The sequence below is a fragment of the Elaeis guineensis genome, chromosome 6, assembly GCF_000442705.2.
Source record: "Elaeis guineensis isolate ETL-2024a chromosome 6, EG11, whole genome shotgun sequence".
Taxonomy (NCBI): Eukaryota; Viridiplantae; Streptophyta; class Magnoliopsida; order Arecales; family Arecaceae; genus Elaeis; species Elaeis guineensis.
In genome coordinates this window covers 63,614,324-63,631,520 of record NC_025998.2, presented here as the reverse complement: position 1 = coordinate 63,631,520, position 17,197 = coordinate 63,614,324, and the positions used below count along the sequence as shown (strand labels likewise).

General features: G+C 36.4%; 1 non-coding gene across 1 annotated transcript; it reads right to left on the bottom strand.

Moving 5' to 3' along the window:
• Window positions 1–234: 234 nt before the first annotated feature.
• LOC140858886 (small nucleolar RNA R71) lies at window positions 235–340 on the bottom strand. The gene has a single exon (XR_012142290.1). It is a non-coding gene; the product is annotated as a small nucleolar RNA R71 (small nucleolar RNA).
• Window positions 341–17,197: the final 16,857 nt, after the last annotated feature.

Genomic DNA, 17,197 nt, shown 5'->3' with positions numbered 1-17,197 from the left:
ATGGACTTAGTAACGAGGACCCATACAAATACTTGGATGAATTTCTTGAAATTTGTACCACAGTAAAAATTCAAAACTTCTCAGATAATGCCCTTAGGTTGAAACTGTTCCCTTTCTCACTTAAGGACAAAGCCAAACATTAGTTAAACTCCTTAGACTCTATAACCATTTTAACTTGGGATCATCTTCAGAGAGAATTTCTCAGGAAATACTTTCCAATTGGAAAAACAAATCAAATTAGAAAAGCTATCACTAGTTTTTCCCAATTGGAAGGTGAACTTTTTCATGAGACATAGGAAAGGTTAAGAGATCTCATTCGTAAATGTCCACACCATGCTGTCCCTAAATGGCAACTTTGTCAGTGTTTTTGTGATGGTCTATCAAAAAAAAACCGATAAATGGTTGATGCATCATGTGGTGGGACATTCATGCTAAAGAGTGAGGATGAAGCCTGGCAGCTCTTTGAAACACTTAGTGAGAATTTCTTACATCATATGTCTGCCACCTCTAGAGAACAACCCATGCTTCAACAAAAAAGAAGTGGAATTTATCAGATTGAAAATGTCATGGATATCCACAGTAAGGTAGAGGAACTGTCCCAAAAATTAGACCGTCTTCTAAATACTGGACAATCCCCGATTCTACCTAACCCAATCCAAGAAGTTTGTGCATTGTGTGCAAGTCCGAACCATTTTGTTAGTGAATGCCCAGCCGCACCTCAATTTCCTGAGTTTGTGCACGAGCAGGTTTAGCAAGCTCAAGTCCAACAAGCTCGCAGACCAGGAAACGATCCTTATTCAAACACTTATAACCCTGGCTGGAGAAACCATCCGAATTTCTCATGGAAATCACAACCAGTGGTTCCTCCAATGTAACAAAGATCAGGTTACCCGGATGTAACTTTTAGGCATCCATCCCAGCCATAATCCCAGAACCCTCCTCAACCCACTCCAAGTACTCATAGCTCGACTTTCGAAGAAAAGGTACTACAAGCACTTAAAGGACTAGAAATGAATACCCAACTCCTTCACTCCCATACACAATCAATAGCAAAGCTAGAGACCCAGATAGGTCAGCTAGCAACAGCTTTTAGTAGGAGGAAAGAAGGCAAATTACCCAGTCAGCCTATTAATAACCCAAAAGGATAGTACATGGCTGAAAGCTCCATTGGTCTTAAAACTTTTTTCGAATATGCCAAATCGATCATAACCCTTAGAAGCGGAAAAATCTTAAATCAACCTGAAGTAATCCAACAACAAGAGCAACCAATTCCAGCTACAACAGAAAAGAAGAAATCTGAAGAGAGGAAAGAACCTGTTAACCCAGCACCAAAATCATCTTACTTGCCTAAAGCCCCATTTCTGGATGCCCTGAAAGCTCCTATTCCTGTAGATAAGAAGGGAGGAAAACTCGATGAGATATTGGAATTGTTTAAGCAAGTCCAAATTAATCTTCCCCTTCTAGATGCAATCAAACAGGTCCCTACTTATGCCAAATTTTTGAAGGATTTGTGTACCCAAAAACATAAATCTAGATCACAAATCTCAAAGAAAGTATGCCTCACTGAACAGGCTAGTTCTGTCATCCAGCATGCCACTCCTCCAAAGCTTAAGGACCCAGGAGCCCCCATCATTTCCTGTGTTATAGGACATTATCATATTGAAAAAGCTCTTCTGAACTTAGGGGCAAGTGTGAATCTTTTACCTAGTTCGGTGTATGAAGTTTTTGGATTCGAAGAACTGAAATCCACATCAGTCACACTGTAGTTAGCCGACAGATCAATTAAGGAACCACATGGAATGCTTGAGGATGTCTTGGTCAAGGTAGATGAGTTTTACTTTCCAGTTAATTTTCTGGTTCTCGACATGGAACTAAGTGGCAACCCAAGATAAATTCCCATTATCTTAGGATGACCCTTTCTAGCTACAGCAAATGCATGCATTAATTGTAGGACAGGAGTCATGGACGTATCGTTTGGGAATAAGAAATTGAGACTGAATGTGTTTGGTCTTCCCAAGGACCATCAATGGATAGTTGCTTCGAAGTAGATACACTAGAAGACATTATAGAAGATGCAACACACACAATTCTAGCACCAGATCCCTTAGATACTTGCTTGGCTCACTTTGGAGTGTATGACTTTGAGGGATATATGAAAGAAGTTAACATCTTGTTGGATACACCACACGATAAAACCACTCCTCCATGGACAATCAAGTATGAGCCATTGCCCACCTTTTGTTGGTTTTATTGCATATGACGTCTAGCTGAAGACGTTAAACTTAGCACTTTTTAAGAGGCAACCCAAATTTTTTTTATTTTGTTTTAACTGATCTTCATTTTTTTTAAGAATAAAGGACCGCTCTGTATGAAAGAGTCTGTCAACAAACTTGACGTCTGGCTGAAGACGTTAAACTTAGCACTTGTTGGAAGGCAACCCAATGATTTCATATTTTTTTTTACTTTACTGCAGCTGCAGGAATTTAGAACAAGAACCTATTAATCAATGAAGCTATCTTCAACTTCCAAAGCAAAATTATCCTAGGTGCATTCTCTCCTTTTATTTTCTTTGCTTTTCTACTCCATTGAGGATAATGTAGATTAAGTTGGGGGGGGGGAAGAAATAGAAATTAATCAAATCCTTGAGTATGGTCAAAAATAATTAGTTTTGTGTATCTAAATTTTATTTTGATTAAGAGTCAATTAGGCATCCTAATAAATGAATGATTAACAGTCAAGATAATTTTAGAGATACTGAGGAATAAATTATTAAGAAAATCTAATGAATGGTAGGGTTTAGACTAGATCAAATTTTAGGAGTGATTCTACAACCCTCTTCTTATTGATCTCAATAAAGAATCTACTTCATGAGAGATTGGGTGGAAAGGTCGAGGTATGCAAAAATTCTTCTTAAAATTTACTTAAAAAAAAAATATTGATTTCCTACTGAGTAACTGGGCCCTTTCGCCTAAGTAAGCATTGTGGTTTGTGTAAAAAGGTGGGCAATGTTAAAAAAAAGAAAAAGAAAAAGTGGATTATAAGGGGACTAAATTGCAAGAAGATAATAAATCTTTCTCACATTAAGTTAGAGGATTTAAAGAGTAAAGTGGGGAGTTGGTGAAAGAAAAGCTTTTGAAATTTCTTTAGTTAATACTCAGTCACTAATTGGGTCAAATTGATAATCCAATGAAATATCACTTTAATGGTCTGACCAGGTATCATCTACTTTTTAGGATGCCTAACCTAATTTTTTATTCAAGATCGAGTCGGTACACAATGTTGATATATCTATTTTACTCGAAGATGAGCAAAATTTAAGTTGTGGGTATGATAAACACTTAATTTAAGTCATTTAAAGCAGAAAATTATATTTAATTTATTTTATTTATTAAGAATTTGATGCTTCTTTTTATGTTTTACAGGAAAGGTGATTGTCGATACAAAGAGTCTGATTCACAGATCAAAAAGACTCAAGTTTGAAGAAAATTGGACTTAAAATAAAATTTAAATAAAAAAAAGATGCATACGGTATTATAGAAAATGAAGATACTATGCAAGGAATCCAAAAAGGATATAGATGTCATTATGAAGAAACAAAAGTTTTTTTTTGGAATAAAAAAGGAGTGTTCACGGGCAGTGTTCACACGGCAGTGTTCATGCGGCATGGACGTGCGGGTGGGCATGCATGGGTGAGCGCGTGCGTGCGTGGGTGTGAGCGTGGGTGCGAGCGTGGGCACGAGGCGGGCGTGAGCGTGGGGTTCGTGGGGACAGACAAACAGATGGAAGGAAATATATATTTTGAAATGCTTCAAGTGGAAAAATTTGTATTTTCTTTATTTGCTTGTGATCTTTCCATCTCATCCATCCATTTTTTAGTCATTAGTATTTTCTTTAGTCCCACATCGGAAAATCATGTAAAACTCCTCCCTCCTAACACCTATAAAAAGGCTTTTGTACTCCCATTGGAGGGAGAGCCTAGAAATTCTTCTAGAGCCTTGCATAGAGGAATAGAAAGGGACTACTTCATGAGCAGCTAGGCTAAGCAGTTTTGGAAGTGGAGAAGAAATTTTGTAACGACACAGAGATGGTTTATTGTTCTAAACTTTCTTATATTTCTTTATATGCAATAAAGATTATGCTTTTTATTTAAATCATCATGAGTTCTTTATTTGTTCTCTTTCATATGCTTTTATTTATGCTTTCCTGTTAGATTAATATTAGGAATAACTTTTACTTTTTGGAGACGCACCGTGATCTATGGATACGGGGCGTGCCGAGAAAAAAAAATTATTTACCTAGTACTTTTCGGAGACACACCGTGATCTACGGGTACGGGGTGTGTCGAGGAAAGATAGGTATTTTTTTTAAGATTATTCGCATCTATTTAATTAGAAAAAGAGATACAACTCTACTAGTACAAATTAATTCAAAACTTTCGAGCTCTTTGTTTTCTAATTACATCAATTTTAAGATAATTTATTTTCTAAATCAAAACAACGCTTCTTTCTTTTATTTTGCAATCTCAACTTAGCCCAAGGTCCCTGAGGATACGATCTTGACTCATCCTACCTATGTAGTAAGTAGAGTTATTTTTGGTGCTATCAACGACTACGCATCAATTGATTAGTTGGCTATTCAAATTCAAATGATGTTTGAATTTGAATGAGCAACTAATCCCATGCGCCACCTTATCCACTTGTGCTCCACTTGCTCTACACGAGAAAAAGTTTCTCATGTAAACTCTCCATGCACAAAGAACCCACGCCCCCTTCTTCTCTCGCCTTGAGTGGAAAAGGATAGGTTGGTTGGCATTTGAATTCAAATTCGATTTGAATTCAAGTGAGCAACCACCTAGCTTTATCCTCTCACATGGTGAAGATGCGGTAAAGATGCGATCTTGCACTATTTTAAAAAGGAAAGAGAAGGGGGGGCGTGCGCATGACTTTTTTAGAGAGAAAGGGTAGCATGAGAAAGGCTCTGTGCGTGAGAAAAAAAAAGAAAAGAAGAGAAAAGAAAAGAAACAGAAAGGGCGCAGGGTTTTTCTGAGAGTATCCTAAGGTTTCTGCCTAGGGTTCGGGAAGTGAGAAGATGAGCTACGAGTGTTGTGAGCCCACCAAACTTTAGGGAGAGCTTTATCAATCTCTCAAGTTCTTTTGCTGATGATCCAAAGCATCCGATGAGTCGACAGACATCGATCGAAGGAGTTCGATCAGTATCAGCCGTCGAAAGAGTTTTGTAATGAACTAGCATTCGTGAGGAGCCGATCAGATTGGAAGCTTCATGTGGATGATCCATAGAGGCTAGACATACTGTGTGACTGTATTGCAATGATCAGACCTTTCCGACGGTGATCAGACTACAGTGATTGACTATCTGCACGAAGGTAATGTGTTCTGAACACATAACAGTAAAATATTTACTGTAGAAGTTTAAATTTTAAATTTAAATGCATGCTATATATATCATATTTAGATTCTTATGTAGGGTTAATACATATTAATTAATTAGATTAATTAACAATTTTTACTGTAAAATTATAATTTTGAAAAAGTTTTAAAATTATCATTTTACCCCTGCACTGAAATTCACTTTAATTGATATCAGAGCAGGTTCTAAAATATGATATATATTTGCATGCATAGATTAAGTAGTAATCTAAAAGTTTAAATTTAAAATTTAAAATTTATTTAAAATTTTAAATTTAAAATTCAAAATTTAAAATTCAAAATTTGAAATTCAAAAATTTAAAATTTAAAATTTGAAATTTGTTTGAAATTTGAAATTCAAAATTTGAAATTTGAAATTTAAAATTTAAATTTTGAAATTGATATATTTAGATATACTTGATCCAAGTAGCAAGTAGTCTAATTGGGTTGGTTACCATGGTCGTCCGGTCATAGAAGAAAAGTAAGATTTAAAGGCCCTCTCCTCCCATTCGATGGGTTCTCCTATGGCGGTAGGAGTGCTGAGCGATTATATCCCATGCAGATGAAGCAGCGAAAGAACTTAATTATAAATATTCAATTATAAAATTTATCATGAATGTGTTAGATTAGATCTAAAGGAATATTCATGATTTATTTTGATTGAGTTATTTTTTATTATGTAATTAGCAATAGGATTGCTGTTTATGAAATGTGCTGATCCATTTGTGAAATGAGTCAACACATTTGGTGAACAGAAAATAAAATCTTTCAAATTTGAAAATTATTTTTAAAATGTCAAACCCTGACCCATCAGCCCAAATACTTAATTAAAAGAATTAAGTGTTGTCTAGTTGGTCTAGAATTATGAATTATGACCTAAGACAATTGCATAAATTTGTGGGTCAATGGGTTAGATGGATTAGGTCCATAATTGGGTTAGACCTAAGGTTAGCTTAAAGAAATAGACTAAATTAGAGTAATTGGTCAAATTTAATCAAAAGTTGAATTAGATTAGGTCAAGGACACTCTAGACTCAACTCCAATAGTTGTAGTTGAATGGGTCCATGTCTTTAGCTAGACCAAGATGGACTTAATTCATGGCTACGTGATGGAATCCTATTTACTAAGTTAATCAAATTAAAACTAATGAACCGGTTGGTGTCTAAGGTAACTTCGGCAGTCTGACCAATGATTTTTAACTGGGAGCTACTCGATTGATTCGATCTTTGACGAGTTAATGGCATATCCCTTCCACTGATCTCACTTACCTGGCCAACCTGGTGAGTTAGATTTTGATTAGATCACTTGGTGATTAGGGCTCACCCATGTCATTAGGTAAATCAGTGTGACTGATTTAGGTGCTCCTAATGCTGGCTTTAATTAAATTCTTTTTAATCTGACTTGGTGAAGTCAGTGGGAGGATTGAAATTGGCTAGTTAATTTCTTCTCTTCTATCCTTTAATAAAATCCTCAAAAATTATTAGGTCGCTAAAAATGATTAAGTTATAGTGATAACTAAGTCATAGCCTCCCATTAAGTGAGTGATAATGAGTCCATTAGTTTAATAATCACTGGAGGCCCAAAGGCTTGGTGCTTATTGACTAATGGAATTATCATTCATAATATGATCATTTGGTTGAGTCTTTCTGTTGGTGGTTAGGTTGGCCGGCCAAAGTCGGGCTTGATCATTTATTGGTCAGATTCATCAAATCAAGTCATGTTAATGGTTGGACCTAATCAGATCTTTTCAGTGGAGGCCAAAGCCTACTGATTAGGTTCTGGGGTAAAATTAATTACTAGAAGTTGTTTAGAGAAACAACTGGTTGTGAACCTACCCATAGATGCACATGGGTTGACCAACCAAAGTTGGGCTCGTGTGTAGTCTGTGTGGATTCTAGTACCCACTAAGAAATTAAAAAAAAATTTTGAATTGGAGGTTGAGGCTACCAGTTCATAAAAATACTAGAAGAAACTTTAGACTAAAGTCTAAGTCTTTAGTTGTTGCTCCTAGATTAATTTTGATGATTACAAAGCAGATTGAAGGGATACAAATATTTTTTATTTGAAAAAGTCTTTATGCTCTTCAGGGGTAAAAATATAATTTTACCAAAACCCTGATTTGATAGTATCATTTGGTAGAACAAATGTTTTGTGATCTATTGGTGAAAATTTCATTATTTTTGGACTTATATTTTTGAAGTTATGAATGTTTGAAGTGCATGAGTTGACTCATGAGTCAACTCATGGCACAATGAGCTGCTTGGCATGCTGAAATTCCCGTTGGTATGCTGGTTTTCTGGCTTGGCACGACCTGTGAGTCGACTCATGAGTCGACCCATAAGGCATGGGTCGACTCATGAGTCGACCTCTACTGGTTTGGGCCAAAAAATCTAGAAACCCAAATTTTTGGTTGTTGCAACAGAGGTCGACTCATGAGTCGACCCCTGAAGCATGAGTCGACTCATGAGTCGACCCCTGCGATGGGAATTGTCCGCAACGGCTAGTTTTTAACCCATTTTAGTTGCTTTTAATGCTCACTTTAAGTACTCTAACGGCTCTTTTTCTGCCTAGAATATTTTCCTTTGTTTCTTAAAGCTATAAAAGGTTTCAAAAGATGGAAAACAAGGTAGATATACACAATATACACAAGAGACATACAAGAGATTTTGAAAGAGAAAAGCAAGAGCATTCAAGAGGGCATTCAAGAGCATTCAAAGAGAGGATTTCTCAAGCCAACTTTTCAACCTTAATCAAGAGCTCATTTAAAGCCTTCAAGAAGCCTTCAATCAAAGCTCACCAACTCCTCAAGCGTTCATTCAACTCTTCATCCACTTTGAGAAAATCCAAAAGGGGCTTCTTCATTTGAGTAAAGTGTATTTAATATTATATTCGCTCATTTAAGGAGCTATTCTTGTACTTATTTGTGCTCTAAACTATTTTACTCTTTGTGAGTAATTATTTTTGTTTTGGAGGATTTTCAAAACAAGGGAAGGTTGATCCGAACCTGAAATCGAAGTGTATTGGGTTGGCTTGTACCCGGAAAACAAGTGGACTAGCTCGGGATAGCTAGTGTCAGAGTTTCCGACATTTGTATTCGGGTTGAATACAAGTATAGTGGATTGAAATTCCCAAGTAGGAGCTTGGGGAGTGGATGTAGGTGCAAGGTTGGCACCGAACCACTATAAATCCTTGTGTTTGTGGTGTGCTTTATTGTTTCTCTTTAACTCTTCATTATATCCTTGCATTCTTGCTTTAGGTAATTAATTTTGAACTATAGTCTTTCTCCTCATTCATCAAGCGTTTGACAAATACTTTTCATAAGTAATTAGTTAAGCCTAAAATTTTTAAAACCCAATTCACCCCCCCCTCTTGGGTTGCATAACTGGGCAACAAGTGGTATCAGAGCCCGGTGCTCTAGCCCTTCTTTGATCTAAACAATCAAAGAGCCAAAGATCTATGGCAACCCATGTCGGTACTTCTCTAGCCGAGGGGCAATCCACCAACCGACCTCTACTTTTCAATGGGTCTAATTACACCTATTGGAAAGCTTGGATGAAGATATTCATACAAGCACTCGACTATGATATGTGGAGTATCATAGTGAACGGTCCTCACACACCCACCAAGATTATAGATGGTGAGGAGTCAACCAAACCCGAGAAAGAATGGGATGAGGTTGATAAGAAATTGGCACAATTAAATGCCAAAGCTATGAATGTTCTTTATTGTGCACTTGATGCAAATGAATTTAATCGCATTTCTACTTGTGCATCAGCTAAAGAAATATGGGATAGGTTAGAAGTAACCCATGAGGGAACAAATCAAGTAAAAGAGTCTAAAATAAACATGCTTGTGCATAAATATGAATTGTTTAAAATGAAGCATGATGAGTCCATAACTGCTATGTTTACTCATTTTACTGATATAATTAATGGTTTGAAGAGTCTTGGCAAATCTTATACTAACAGTGAGCTTGTAAGGAAGATTCTCAGGTCATTGCCAAGAACTTGGGAAGCCAAGGTGACTGCCATCCAAGAAGCAAAGGACTTGAACACTCTACCTCTAGAAGAGCTTCTTGGATCCTTGATGACTCATAAGCTTAGCATGAAGCAACATCAAGAGGATGAAGTCAAAAAGAAAAGAACCATTGCTCTCAAATCTACAGCTCCTCCTGATGATGAAACGGATGATACAGAAGATGAAGAATAGGATGAAGAGATGGCACTCATCACCCGGAGATTCAAGAAGTTTCTAAGAAAAAAAAACAGGGGATGAGAAAGAGGCCATTCACAAAAGGAGAACAAAGCAAAGAGAAAGAGAAAGATCAACCCCTTATATGCTATGAGTGCAAGAAGCCGGGATATTTCAAATCCGAATGTCCACAACTGAAGAAAGGTCCCAAAAAGTTCGAGAAGAAGGCAATGATGGCCACATGGAGTGCGAGTGATGACTCAAGCTCCGATGAGGAAACCTCAACAGAACAAGCCAACCTATGCCTTATGGCACACGAAAATGAGATAATTCCTGAAACCCCTAGTGAATTTACTTTTGAAGAATTGCATGAAGCATTCTATGATTTAATTGATGAATTAAAGAAACTAGGGATGAAAAATAAAAACTGAAATTGAAAAATCAGTCCTTAGTGAAACAAGCTGAAAATCTTTCAATTGAAAAATCCACCTTGCTTCAAGAAAATCAAAGCTTAAAGAATGAAATTAACAAGCTGAAACCTATAGTAGATAAGTTCACCTTAAGTTCAAACAAACTAAATATGATTCTTGATAATCAAAAAGCCGTATATGATAAGGCTGGACTTGGCTATAACCCCTTGAAGAAACAAAAATTTCTGAAAAATATCTATGTAAATTATTCAAGTAACAAGTCTATAAATATTACTTGTTTCAAATGTGGTAGAATAGGACATAAATCATACAATTGCCTATTTAACAAATCTGCAAACACAACTATAAAGAAAATATGGGTTCCAAAAGGAACCATTTTGACTAACCTAAAAGGACCCAAGAAAGCTTGGGTACCTAAAACAAAAACTTGACTTTTGCTTGCAGGTGTGTCTAGCATCCCAAGGAGGAAACAGAAAATGGTATCTTGACAGTGGATGCTCGAGACACATGACTGGTGATGAATCACAATTCATCACGCTTGATGCTAAGGATGGAGGGATGGTCACCTTTGGAGATAATGGCAAAGGAAAGATCATCGGGATAGATAACATTGGTATCACTCCTTCCAAATACATTGAAAATGTTTTGTTAGTTAAAGGTTTAAAGCATAACTTACTTAGCATTAGTCAATTTTGTGATAAAGGGTATAAAGTTGTTTTTGAATCATCTGTTTGCATTGTGACTAGTCCTATTAACGATGGCATTAAATTTATAGGACATAGGCACGGCAATATTTATATGGTAGATTTAAATGATTTAGCCAAATTAGACATGCAATGCCTAGTATCCTTGAATGCTAAAGTTCATGAGACTAGTTGGCTTTGGCATCGTAGACTTGCACACATTAGCATGCATTCTCTTTCAAAATTAATTAAGAAAGAATTAGTTCTTGGTTTGCCAAAACTGAATTTTGAAAAGGATAGAATTTGTGATGCATGCCAATTAGGTAAACAAACTAGAGTTTCATTTAAATCCAAAAATATTGTTTCAACTTCTAGACCTTTAGAGCTTTTGCATATGGACTTATTTGGACCAACTAGAACCACAAGTCTAGGAGGAAAATGATATGGTTTTGTAATTATAGATGATTACTCTCGTTTTACTTGGGTTTTCTTTTTGGCACACAAAGATGAAACTTTTCATATTTTCACTAAATTTCACCGAAAAGTCACTAATGAAAAAGGTTTTTCAATTCAAAATATTAGAAGTGATCATGGAACTGAATTTGAAAATCAAGACTTTAAAATTTTTGTGATGAAAATGGAATTGGCCACAACTTCTCTGCTCCTAGGACACCCCAACAAAATGGGGTAGTTGAAAGAAAAAATAGAACCTTAGAAGAAATGGCCCGTACCATGCTTTGTGAAAGCAACCTTCCAAGATATTTTTGGGCGGAAGCAATTAACACAGCATGTTACATTTTAAATCGTGCTTTGATTAGACAATTTTTAAAGAAAACCCCCTATGAACTTTGGAAAGGAAGAAAACCAAATATTGCATATTTTCATATTTTTGGTTGCCGTTGCTTTGTATTAAATAATGGTAAGGAAAGACTTGGTAAATTTGATGCAAAATCAGATGAAGCAATCTTTCTAGGTTACTCCACTAGTAAAGCATTTAGAGTTTTTAACAAAAGAACTTTAGTAGTTGAGGAGTCCATACATGTTGTTTTTAATGAATCTAACGATCTTCTTTCAAGGAAGAATGAGGGTGTTGATGATGCAGATCCTCTAATAGAAGGTATGAAGGAGATCACTCTGAAAGATTCAGCAACTCCAGAGAACGAGGATCAAGAAGACAAACAAGATGAGAGAGGTAAGAAATTCAAGAACAACCTCAAGGTACAAATGACCTACCCAAGGAATGGAGGTATGTTCACAACCACCCTAAGGAGTTAATTATTGGTGATCCTATGCATGGGGTAAAAACTCATTTTTCACTTAGAGATGTATTTAATCATTGTGCTTTTGTATCTCATCTTGAACCTAAAACTTTTGAAGAAGCTGAAAATGATCATAATTGGATTAATGCAATGCAAGAGGAACTTAATCAATTTGAAAGAAATAATGTTTGGACCTTAGTATCAAGACCTAAAAATTATTCAATAATTGGCACAAAATGGATCTTTAGAAACAAATTAGATGAGCATGGTAATGTAATTAGAAATAAAGCAAGACTGGTTGCTAAAGGATATAATCAAGAAGAAGGAATTGATTTTGATGAAACCTTTGCACCTGTTGCTAGATTAGAAGCTATTAGACTTCTACTTGCGTATGCTTGCTTTATGAAATTCAAATTATTTCAAATGGATGTTAAAAGTGTATTTTTAAATGGATATATTGCTGAAAAAGTCTATGTAGAACAACCCCCAGGATTTGAAAATCATGCTTTTCCTGATCATGTTTTTAAATTAAATAAAGCTTTATATGGATTAAAACAAGCACCTAGAGCATGGTATGATAGACTAAGCAAATTTTTACTAAATAATAGTTTTTCAAGAGGCAATGTAGATACAACCCTCTTTATTAAAAGAAATCAAAATGATATGTTAGTAATACAAATTTATGTTGATGACATAATTTTTGGGTCTACTAATGAATCTCTCTGTCAAGACTTTGCTAAGCTTATGCAGGGAGAGTTCGAGATGAGCATGATGGGAGAACTTACCTTCTTCCTCGGACTCCAAATCAAACAAACAAAAGAGGGAATCTCCATCACCCAAAGCAAATACACCAAGGAACTACTCAAAAGATTTGGAATGGAGAACTCCAAACCAATTGGCACACCAATGAGTCCCTCATGTAAGCTTGACAAGGATGATGAAGGTAAATGTGTAGATTTAAAATACTATAGAGGTATGATTGGCTCATTATTATATTTAACTGTAAGTAGGCCTGATATCATGTTCAGTGTTTGTTTATGTGCTAGATATCAATCTAATCCTAAAGAATCTCATTTGAATGCTGTTAAAAGAATCCTTAGATACTTGAATGGTACTCAAACTCTAGAGTTATGGTACTCCAAGGACTCACAAATTGATTTGTTAGGATATTCAGATGCTGATTTTGCTGGATGTAAATTAGATAGAAAAAGCACAAGTGGAACTTGCCAATTTCTTGGAGTTAACCTAATCTCATGGTTTAGCAAGAAACAAAATTCGGTGGCACTGTCTACGGCTGAGGCCGAATACATTGCAGCCGGAAGTTGTTGTGCTCAAATCTTGTGGATTAAGCAACAACTCGAAGACTTTGGAATCAAACTTAATGAAATACCAATAAGATGTGACAACACAAGTGCCATAAATCTATCTAAAAATCCAATTCAACACTCAAGATCCAAACATATTGAAATAAGACATCATTTTATAAGAGAGCATGATCAAAACAAAAATATAATTCTTGAATATGTTTGCACTGAAAATAAATTAGCTGATATCTTTACAAAGGCCCTTAGTGAGAATAGATTCTTTGAGATTAGGAGAAATCTAGAAATTCTTGATCCATATGCCTAAATAATTTTCAATTTCCAAAGAATTGATGTCAAAAATTCTTAGAGCTCAATTTTCAACATCTATCTTGGTCCCAAAAGCTCAAGTTTATTATTCTAAAAACTTGTCTTTGAGCAAAATTCTTTCTCCCAAAATTTCAAATTTTTCTGGAATTTATTCATATTTTTTTCTAAATTTCTGAACTTCATGAGTCGACCCCCATGAGTCGACTCAATGGCAAACTTGTAAATTCTTCCAACTTCCCACGGGCTCCTTGTTTTTATATGGGATCCTATTCGTGAGCCGACCCATTCCTTCATCTTCCTCCTTCCAAAAACCGACTTCTCCATTTCCATTTGCTCCAAATCCAAGGATCTAGCTCGAGGCACTTCTTCCTCCTCCTCTCCACCATAAATCGCCACCTTGGGAAAGGGATTCTTGTGCTTTTTCCCTTTGTTTTGACATGGTTGGAGAGTGCCCTAGCACTCCACCGTTCTTCTCAAATCCACCTCTTCTCTCCACCAAAATCCCTCTTCACTCTCTTGTGATCCTTCCTCCACTCATTCACTTGTTCCTCCAAGTCTCCTTGCCTGCTACTGTAGTGAATATGGCTCTGAAGATGAAGCTTCCCCAAAGAAGAAAGTCAGTCCGTGAGCTAGAAGAAAATGTTGAAAGAAAAGGCAAGCTGCTCAGTCCTCTACTGCTCCCACTCCAGCTTTAGTGTCTGCTCAAGGTCCTTCTCAATCCTCCCCTAGCCCCAGTAAGAATCCTCTATCTGTTAGAAAAGTTGAAACCGGGAAGAATATAGATTTTTGGTTCTTTGAAAAAGAAGGTTTTACATTTGCAACTAAGATTAAAAACCAAGGATGAGGTTTCTACTGCTCCCTTAAGGAAGTCACCTATATTGACCTAGTCAGAGAATTCTATCAGAATCTACATTATGGGAATGGGTCAGTGACTTCAACAGTCAAGGGTATTGATATTTGTTTGGATCCTAGTATATTGGGAGAAATACTACATTTGCCTAGTGAGGATTACTCTTATATGGAACTCCCAGTAAAAGAAGAGGGGATCAGTGTTATACTAGGGGGAACTTACTCAGAGAACTTAAATAAATTGGAAGCAAAGATTTTGTCTATTAAGATGAGGATCCTACATCAGATGGTAACGAAGCTCTTCTTTCCTAGGAGTGGTAGGCATGATTTACTTTCCAGCAGAGATGTTTGTATTATGTTTCATGTCATCACTCAAACCCCCCTAAACCTCCCTGCACTGATGATAGAGGACATGAGAGAAACTTTGAACAGATCCAAGGCACACTTGCCTTTTGGTATGGCCCTTACTCGAGTTTTTAGGAGGTTTGGAGTTAGCTGTGAGGGGGAGGCATCTACTAAGCTCTCTCATGTGGACACTTTCAACCAACACACCCTGCACCGAATGGGATTTACAAAGACTAATGGTGGTTGGATCAAAGGCTCTGAAGAGAGAGCTGAAGACAGAGCAGAAGAAGAAGGTCCATCATCTCCTATCCATGACTTCAGGGCAGCATCACCAGATATCCAGTTCATTCCTGATATAGAGGCTGGCCCTTCAGAGTTCACCAGGATGCCCACACCAGTGTATCAGCCAGAGACCAGAGCACCTCCATCAGAGTTCAGACTGGCTGATGATCAGATCGAGCAGATATCACAGCGTGTGGCTTCTTTGCTATCTAGTCAGTGGAGCAGTACTACATTTGCACCAGGGGCCACTTTTCTGATCAGACTTTGACTCCCCACATCTCCACTGTGTTTCAGATGATATCAGATCAGTCCATCCAGATTCAGCAGCTTGAGGACACCGTCTGGAGACTGACTGGCAGAGTTCTTGACTTGCAGGGGCAAGTCCTAGCTTTGGCCCATCCTCAGCCACAGGAGTCCACTATTGAGGTCACAGACCTCACTGCAGAGGCTGGCAGGCTCAGAGGTGCACTGGAGGGTGGATATGAGTTACTGAGGAGAGAGATCCGAGGATCGAGTGAGCATGCATCCACTCAGTTCACTGCTCTACTTCAATCTGTTTCCAGAGCACTGAACGTACTTGATTCCATCAGACTCACTCTTTCTGTTCAGTCCTTAGCCTCTCAGCATTCTCAGCCTCCCAGTTCTTCTCGCTCTCCTGCTCATGCCAGAGGCAGATGGGGTAGAGGACGCACTTCTGGTCGAGATCCATCAGCTCCTCATCCCATATCTGATGACTCCGATCCTTCTAGTCATGATCTTTACTAGATCCTAGGTGTTAGTGTCTTGTTCTAGGATCTGTATTTTGGGGCCATGTATAGACATTAGCTAGTTGACTTTTATATTATGAACTGTGTATTGAAACAATTATGATTTTATGGTATCATCTTTTACTTATATTTCTACCTTTTGTAATGATGTCAATCATCTTTTGGTTTTATATATATTCTCCTTGTTGAAATATTGTCTTCTCTTTGTTGATGATTGCTGTTAATAATTGCTGTATTAAAGGGGGAGCAAACATCAATACTAAACTCTAAAGGGGGAGAAATTAAAGAATGTTTCAGAAAAAGAGGGGAGTTAACCATGTTTGATGATGTCAAAAAGGGGGAGAAATTAAACAAAAAAGCAATCCATCAAAAGCAAAACCATAAATTATGAGCAATTAAAGAAAAAGCAACCCATCAAAAGCAAAACTATAAATTATGAGAAATTAATGAATGAATTGGAGAATTTAAAGAACAATATCAAAAGTACAATGCTAAGTACAATGCAAATGAGCAACCTTTTAAATTACTTCTTTACATATGCTCTGATTTGCTTTAAAAATGCTCTGATAAGCTTTGAAATTTTATTTGCTCTGATACATCTTAAGAAAGTTAATTGCCTTGATACATCTTAAGAAATTTAACTTGCTCTGATACATCTTAAAATTCTTAACTTGCTCTGATACATTGTAAAACTTTTCTCTGATACATTGTAATTTTTTTTTCCTCTTGCTTTGATACATCTTAAACTTAAAATGCTCTAATACACTTTCCAAATCAACTCTTAAACATGCTTTGGCACACATAATTATTTTTGCTCTGATACTAAAACTAAAATCAAATGAGAATGAGCAAATTTTCAAAAACAGCTTGCTCTGATAACAAAAACAAATTTCTTCTCTAACACCAAAATCACATAATCCAATGAGCAAATTTTCAAATCTTTAAGAAATGGCAAACTATTTTTGCATATGACCATTTGTATCACATGCCAAAAGAATCATACTCTTTTCAAGCATATACACCTATAATGCATTCTTTTGAAATTCATGATTCATATAAATGCTTTTGTTCAAGTATTTTGTCATCATCAAAAAGGGGGAGATTGTTGCTCCTAGATTGATTTTGATGATTACAAAGCAGATTGAAGGGATACAAATATTTTTATTTGAAAAAGTCTTTATGCTCTTCAGGGGCAAAATATAATTTTACCAAAACCCTGATTTGATAGTATCATTTGGTAGAACAAATGTTTTGTATCTATTGGTGAAAATTTCATTATTTTTGGACTTATATTTTTGAAGTTATGAATGTTTGAAGTGCATGAGTCGACTCA